The sequence below is a fragment of the Calidris pugnax genome, unplaced genomic scaffold, assembly GCF_001431845.1.
Source record: "Calidris pugnax isolate Ruff unplaced genomic scaffold, ASM143184v1 scaffold6, whole genome shotgun sequence".
NCBI lineage: Eukaryota > Metazoa > Chordata > Aves > Charadriiformes > Scolopacidae > Calidris > Calidris pugnax.
The window spans coordinates 409,086-415,649 of record NW_015090761.1 but is presented as its reverse complement, the minus strand read 5'-3'; the positions used below and the strand labels follow the sequence as shown (position 1 = coordinate 415,649).

The 6,564-nt window shown below is 59.9% G+C and overlaps 1 protein-coding gene across 1 annotated transcript in view; it reads right to left on the bottom strand.

The window, feature by feature from the left end:
* PEBP4 (phosphatidylethanolamine binding protein 4) overlaps window positions 1-6,564 on the bottom strand; it is a 186,945-nt gene that overhangs the window by 459 nt on the left and 179,922 nt on the right. The gene's annotated exons all lie outside the window — the stretch shown is intronic.

Below are 6,564 nucleotides of genomic sequence, written 5' to 3'. Positions count from 1 at the left end.
TGGGGGGCAAGGAATGGGGGGGGTGATGCTCGGGGGCTGGCTCCAAGGTTTGGGGGTGCTCTGGGGTGGATGCCATGCACCGGCTGCTGCAGACCACATCCTGCAAACAGCCCCAGGCGAGGAGGCACCGTGGGGCCAGAGGGCAGGGAGCTATGGGGAGCCCAGCCCTGAGCATCCCCGGGTGTGGGGAGAGGGGTGAGGGGAACAAAAAATGGCATTGGCTCCTCTTCTACACCCCCCCTCCACCTCTGCTGACCTTTAGGGCTTCCCACGGCTTCCTACGAGCCCACCCTGGGGGGGCTGGAAATCCCCCACCAGCGTGACAGCAGGACATCCCCCCCATCCCCCTCTCTTGTATGCACCGAGCTGCTGCTCCCTGAATTATTGGGGCTGAGGATGGGGGGGTTCTTCTTTCCTGACCCCCCCCCTCCCCTCCTTTGCCACCCGCCTGGTCCTGAGGATGCCAGAGATCCGGGGGGGGGCAGCTCGTGGCTGGAGCCAGCCTCAGTTTTTCCTACACTGGAGGTGGGAGGGAAACCCTCTACAGGGTGTTGGGCAGGAGGGATTCCCTTGTGCCCCCTCCCGGGGGGAAGAAATCCCCCTGCCAGGGTTCAATGTGGAGCCTGGTGGCTGGTGGAGCATCCTCCTCCCCGGCCAGAGGGGTTTTCCCCAGGAGATGATGATGATGGGACCTGAGCATCTCATGCTGCCACCTCCATCCCTGCTGGGAGGGACACCAGACAGAACACAGTGTCACTTTTTTGGGGGGGTGGAGGGGAAAGGGCCATGTTGTTTATCTGAAACTCATCCTCCCCTTCCTGGGGCTGCTCTTTAATGTCACGCTGCAGACTGGCAGCCCTTTATCTGCTTCCACATCTCAACCCCAAACCCAGAAGCAAAGCCTCCCCCTTCTCCTCCTTGCAAAAAGCGCTGAGCAAAAGCCCTGCTGCTGCATCACCCGCGGTGGGGAGGGTGATGCTCGGGGTGCTGGGGGAGCCCCGCTCCCCCCCTGCTTGCCCCCCACCCCAGGCACTGAGTCAGGCCCTGCCGTGACACAGCCCCTGGCCAAAAAAGCCCCTGATGGGCTCTGCAGATGCTCACTGCACCCTGCAACCTCCTGGAGCTGCAGGAGGATGGGGAGATGCTCCAGCGCCTGGGAAGGAGGTCCCAGGGTGGTCGGGATGGACCCTGCACCCTGGCTGGGGGGAGAATCATAGAATCATGGGGCCATCTAGGTAGGAAAGGACCTTGAGGATCATCAAGTCCAACCATCAACCCAACGTGGCCCAAACCACTGACCCATGTCCCTCAGCACCACATCTGCCCAGCTTTAAGAGCCCTCCAGGGATGGTGACTCCACCACCGCCCTGGGCAGCCTCTTCCAAGACTTGATAACCCTTTCGGTATGGAAATTTTTTCCTAATATCCCAATTTTTTCCTAATTCCCAGGAAATGTCTTCTTAATATGGATGAGGGGGTCCCAGATCCCCCCACATGGTCACCTCCACCCCTGAGGACTCAAAGGAAGCTGAGGACAAGGATGGTCCTGCCGTGCCACACCAGGGTCCCCACCACATTCCCAGTGGCTCTGGCTCATCCTGGGGGGAGGAATTTGGGTTTGCCAGCACCTGTGAGCCCACAGACATGTCCATCCCCAAATAACCCCCCTGCCAAGGAGTATCTGGGGTCTCAATCCATCCCCCCTTTGAGCTCCAGGGGTCCCGGCGAGCGTGCCCCCAGAGGAGGGGGTCTCTATCATGAGTCACCAGGAGCACGGAGGGGGAATTGGGAGGGGGGGGACACACCACACAGCTGGGGAGCTGAGGTTGGGGTGCCACTGTCGTCCCCCCCCTCCGAAACACCACCATGTTTCACCCCTCGCTTGGTCCCTTTTCAAGCTAATTTCCCAGAGGATTATATCGTGGTGCTTCACCCTGATCCCTGGGTGCCGGGTGGGGAAACTGAGGCACGACACAACCACTGGGCTCTGGGGGCTCCAGGAACCCTCCAGCCCCCCAAAACCATGGGGGAAGGGGCTGTTTTGCATCCCTACCCCCCAAAACCACCCATCCCCATCTCCCCCCATCCCCGCAGTGCCGGGGAAGGAGGTGGAGGGGGGGGACACACACACACGACACGTGTCCAGCTGTAATTTATCAGCCTCATCAACGGGGCCGTTGGCCCTGATAGGAGCCCTGATGCTTTTCTGCCAAGATTAATGATGACCCGGAGGAGGTGGGCGGGAGGCCACCGGCTGCTTTGGTCACCATTAAGTGACACCCGGGGACTTTGGCCGGCACCGAGGGCTCCCTCCAGCCCTTGGCCACCACCTCCCGTCCCAGCCACAGCCTTTCCCTTCCCCCCGGGGGCCCTGGTCCGACCCGATTTTCCAGCTGGGTGGATCGGAGGCGCACGAGATCCTGGGCTGGTGAGTCAACGCCGTGGCGAAGCTCGGAGAGGGATGGAGACATGGGGAAAGGCTCGTCCCCGCTCCCTCCATCCCCCCTTTGAGCTCCAGGGGTCCCGGCGAGCGTGCCCCCAGAGGAGGGGGTCTCTGGGGGGGGGATGCTCCCTCTGCCCCCACAGCCCTTTCATCCGTAGAGTTTCAAAGCACTGAGAAAGCTCCCGGGATGGGGAGGGGGGGGGAAAAAAGGGGCTGGTGCCCCACGGGACCCCCCAAACCCCCTAGGGATGTGGGGAGCTGCCATTGATGTCGGTGGAGCCCCCGGAGAGACGCGGATGAAAGCCCTGGGTGCCGGGTGGGGAAACTGAGGCACGACACAACCACTGGGCTCTGGGGGCTCCAGGAACCCTCCAGCCCCCCAAAACCATGGGGGAAGGGGCTGTTTTGCATCCCTACCCCCCAAAACCACCCATCCCCATCTCCCCCCATCCCCGCAGTGCCGGGGAAGGAGGTGGAGGGGGGGGACACACACACACGACACGTGTCCAGCTGTAATTTATCAGCCTCATCAACGGGGCCGTTGGCCCTGATAGGAGCCCTGATGCTTTTCTGCCAAGATTAATGATGACCCGGAGGAGGTGGGCGGGAGGCCACCGGCTGCTTTGGTCACCATTAAGTGACACCCGGGGACTTTGGCCGGCACCGAGGGCTCCCTCCAGCCCTGGGCCACCACCTCCCGTCCCAGCCACAGCCTTTCCCTTCCCCCCGGGGGCCCTGGTCCGACCCGATTTTCCAGCTGGGTGGATCGGAGGCGCACGAGATCCTGGGCTGGTGAGTCAACGCCGTGGAGAAGCTCGGAGAGGGATGGAGACACGGGGAAGGGCTTGTCCCCGCTCCCTGCTTCCCAAAGGACTCACCACTTCCAAAAGGCAACATTTCTGGGAGCCAAAAAAGTCCCTTTCCGGGTATAAAATGCCTTTCCTAGGGCAGGAGGAGCTTTGGGGATGCTGAGGAGCATCTCCCCAACTTCACCGGAGCTGGTGGGTGACTGGAGCACAGCAGAAGGAGATACAGCAGTGCCCGGCAGGTGCAATTAAGCCTTAAGATCTTGTGCTAATTAAAGTTCCCCCCACAAAGGAAAGGAAAAAAGATACAGCAGTGCCCGGCAGGTGCAATTAATCCTCAAGATGTTGAGCTAATTAAAGTTCCCCCCCACAAAGGAAAGGAAAAGCTAGGGCAGGAGGAGCTTTGGGGATGCTGAGGAGCATCTCCCCAACTTCACCGGAGCTGGTGGGTGACTGGAGCACAGCAGAAGGAGATACAGCAGTGCCCGGCAGGTGCAATTAAGCCTTAAGATCTTGTGCTAATTAAAGTTCCCCCCACAAAGGAAAGGAAAAAGGTGGGAAACAAAAGGTCTCCACCCTCCTGAAGGTTGCAGGTGGGCCACGAGGTCCTCAGTGGCCACCGTGCCACCCGAATTTCCCCGACCCAGGGATGGAGAGCGCCTGGGGATGCGATGGGCGGCTTTGACATTTCCCAGACCACAAACTCTTATCTTCCATCTCACTCAACGACAAACAGGGCTGGTAAAGTCTCCTGGGGCGAGCAGGGAGGAAGGGCTTTGCACCCTCTGATGTGGCCCGTAAAGCCTTGGGGACACCACAAAGGTCCCCATCTTCAGTCCCGTGTGGGGACAGAGCTGCTGCCCGGTCACAATTTAGCTGCAAAACTGCAAAAAAGTGGAGTGAATCAGACTCCAGAGGAGAAACTGAGGCTCCAGGAGAGATTTTGGGGCGAGGTCTCCAGGCGAGAGTCAGCTGATGAGAAACACTCGAGGAGAAGGATCAGGAGGGGTTGTCTTTTTCCTGATGAAACAAGTCTTTTTGCTCAAGAGCCACCCTGGAGAAACACCTCTGCCGTAAACACCTGATTTCACCATTTCCACCAGCACCAGGCTCGCTGTGGGGGGACACACAACAGAAGCAGGGTCCTGCATCCCCCCCTCTTTCTCCACCACTGTCCCCCGGGCACCTTTGGGTGACACTGCATGACCCTCTGCCCATCAGTGCCATCCCATGGGGACAACCCCGTGGCAGGGTGGGCACTGGAGCCACCACCACGGAGCCATCCTCGCTCCCTTTGAGCTACAAAGCCAAGTTGGGGTTGGTGGGGGGGAGATTTATTTTCCATACTCGCCGTTGCCCCTCGTTTTTTGATTTCCCAGGGATTTGGACCAGGAATGGCTCTTTCTGAGGGAGCTGGGACGGGCAGGACCTGTTTTAGTGCCCTCTTCTGGAGGCTCCAACCCCTCAGCTCCACCACTGAGCTCCTGCCATCCCTCCTGGCACACACCACCTTCCCCAGTTTGGCCCAGAACCATTTCCCAGTTGGGCCACCAAAGCGCAAGCCCACGTCCGTGGAGGGTGAAGGAGGGAGATGCTCTGCTCCATCTTTCCCCCCCCAAAATGGGCTCCTCTACTGGAGGAGAAGGTGCCAGAGGGATGGATGCTGGGGATGGGTGGCACAAGGATGTGGTGCTGGATGCTGGATGCATCCGGATGCTGGGAGGGATGCTCCAGACAGGACATCTCTCCCTCTCCGGGGCTAGTAGGTGACGATGGGTGCCACCATCTTTGGTGAGATGGAGACATCGCTGCCACCAGATGTAGGACAAAAGAAAAGCAAGAAGAAAGGGCTGGTTTAAGGCCAAGCAAGATGGAAAACCCTGAGTGAGGCTGCAAGCTGTGCCTGCAGCATCTCCAGGAGAACCCACATCTCCTGTAGCCCAGGAGAGGACCACGCCAGAGCCGTGGAGGAGCTGGGGGAAGTTCTCCGTGGTCCAGAGTCAGGCCCTCCCTGTTTCCACGAGTGTTTGCTCCTCTCCCTCGTGTGCTGCCTTTGCACCACGGGGCCAGACCCCATCGCTCAGCCACGCAGGGCTGGATGCACTGGCAGTTCCATCCATGTTCATCCCAAAATCTCATCCTTTGGCTGCTTTTAGGGCTCATGCCCCGCTCACCAGCTGCTCTGGGAACGGAAGAGATGGGCTGGAGAAGCCCAGGCTGGGATGTAGCAGTCAAATGGTTAAAAATGACCTTCAACCAACTACTTAAATACCAGCCTCCTCCGAAGCAGCGTCTGACAAAGGGCGATGGATGCTCAGGAGTCAGATGTTGGGGAAAAAAAATATCCTCTGCTTTTTTTTTCACTGGTCTTTTCCAGGGAGCCCGGGAAGAGCCGAGAAACTTGAGGATGGGATGGAGAGGGCACAGGATGGGGAGCCCCCGGCCCCCCTGCACCTGGGGGGACAAGGGGACATGGAGGGGATCTTCTGCAGGACATGTGGGTTTGGTGGCTGCACCCTTTTGGGTATGAAATTTGGGGGCTGGAGCTGTGCATCCTGCTAATAAGGGGATTTTTGTGGAAAAAGGTGTCCCAGCCTCCCCTCCTAGCCCTGAGATGCTGTGATGGGGATACTGGTGTGTGTGGCCCCGGGTGATGGCTGTGGAGCCCCTTCCTCCGACCCTGCTGGAGATGAGGGGCCGGGAAAGAGCCCCTCTTTGCTGGCAGGGGGGTGGCTTCAACGCACGTCATTAAGGAATGGAGTTAATGAGCTGGAAAGCAAACCGAAGGGCAGAAATAACCCGCAGAGAAACTCGCAGCAGCCGCCCGCTCCGGCCAGGGCTGAGCATCACGGCCCCACACTGGGGGTCTCGGCCAGAATGAAGGGGGGGTGTGGGGACCCCAGAAACCCCCCTAACTGCCTCTCACCTCCCCCCCCAAGGAGGTGCAGCCGTGCAGGGGTGAGTCAGGCCGGCGCAGACACGAGAGGCACCGACCTGACCTGCCCATCGGGCTGTGCTCATGTGGTCCCCGGGCTGGGAAAGTTTTGAAATTTCCCTTCTCTGAGGCCACGTGAGCTGTAGCACCTCATGCTCCTTCCCGGGGGCTCCCTCCCTGGGGAAAAAACCCACCCCTGGCATTTTTTTCCCCGTGTCGGGGGTCCCACGGGTGACCCCCATCCCTCAGGGAGCATCCTATCGGGGATGGAGCAGTGGGAATGGTCCCAATTGCATCCTGGGGGGGGAAGAAGGGGGGGGAGAAGCGTTTTGGGAGGCGGAGGGGAGCTGGGAGTTGGCAGGCGTTGTGTCAGCCCGGGT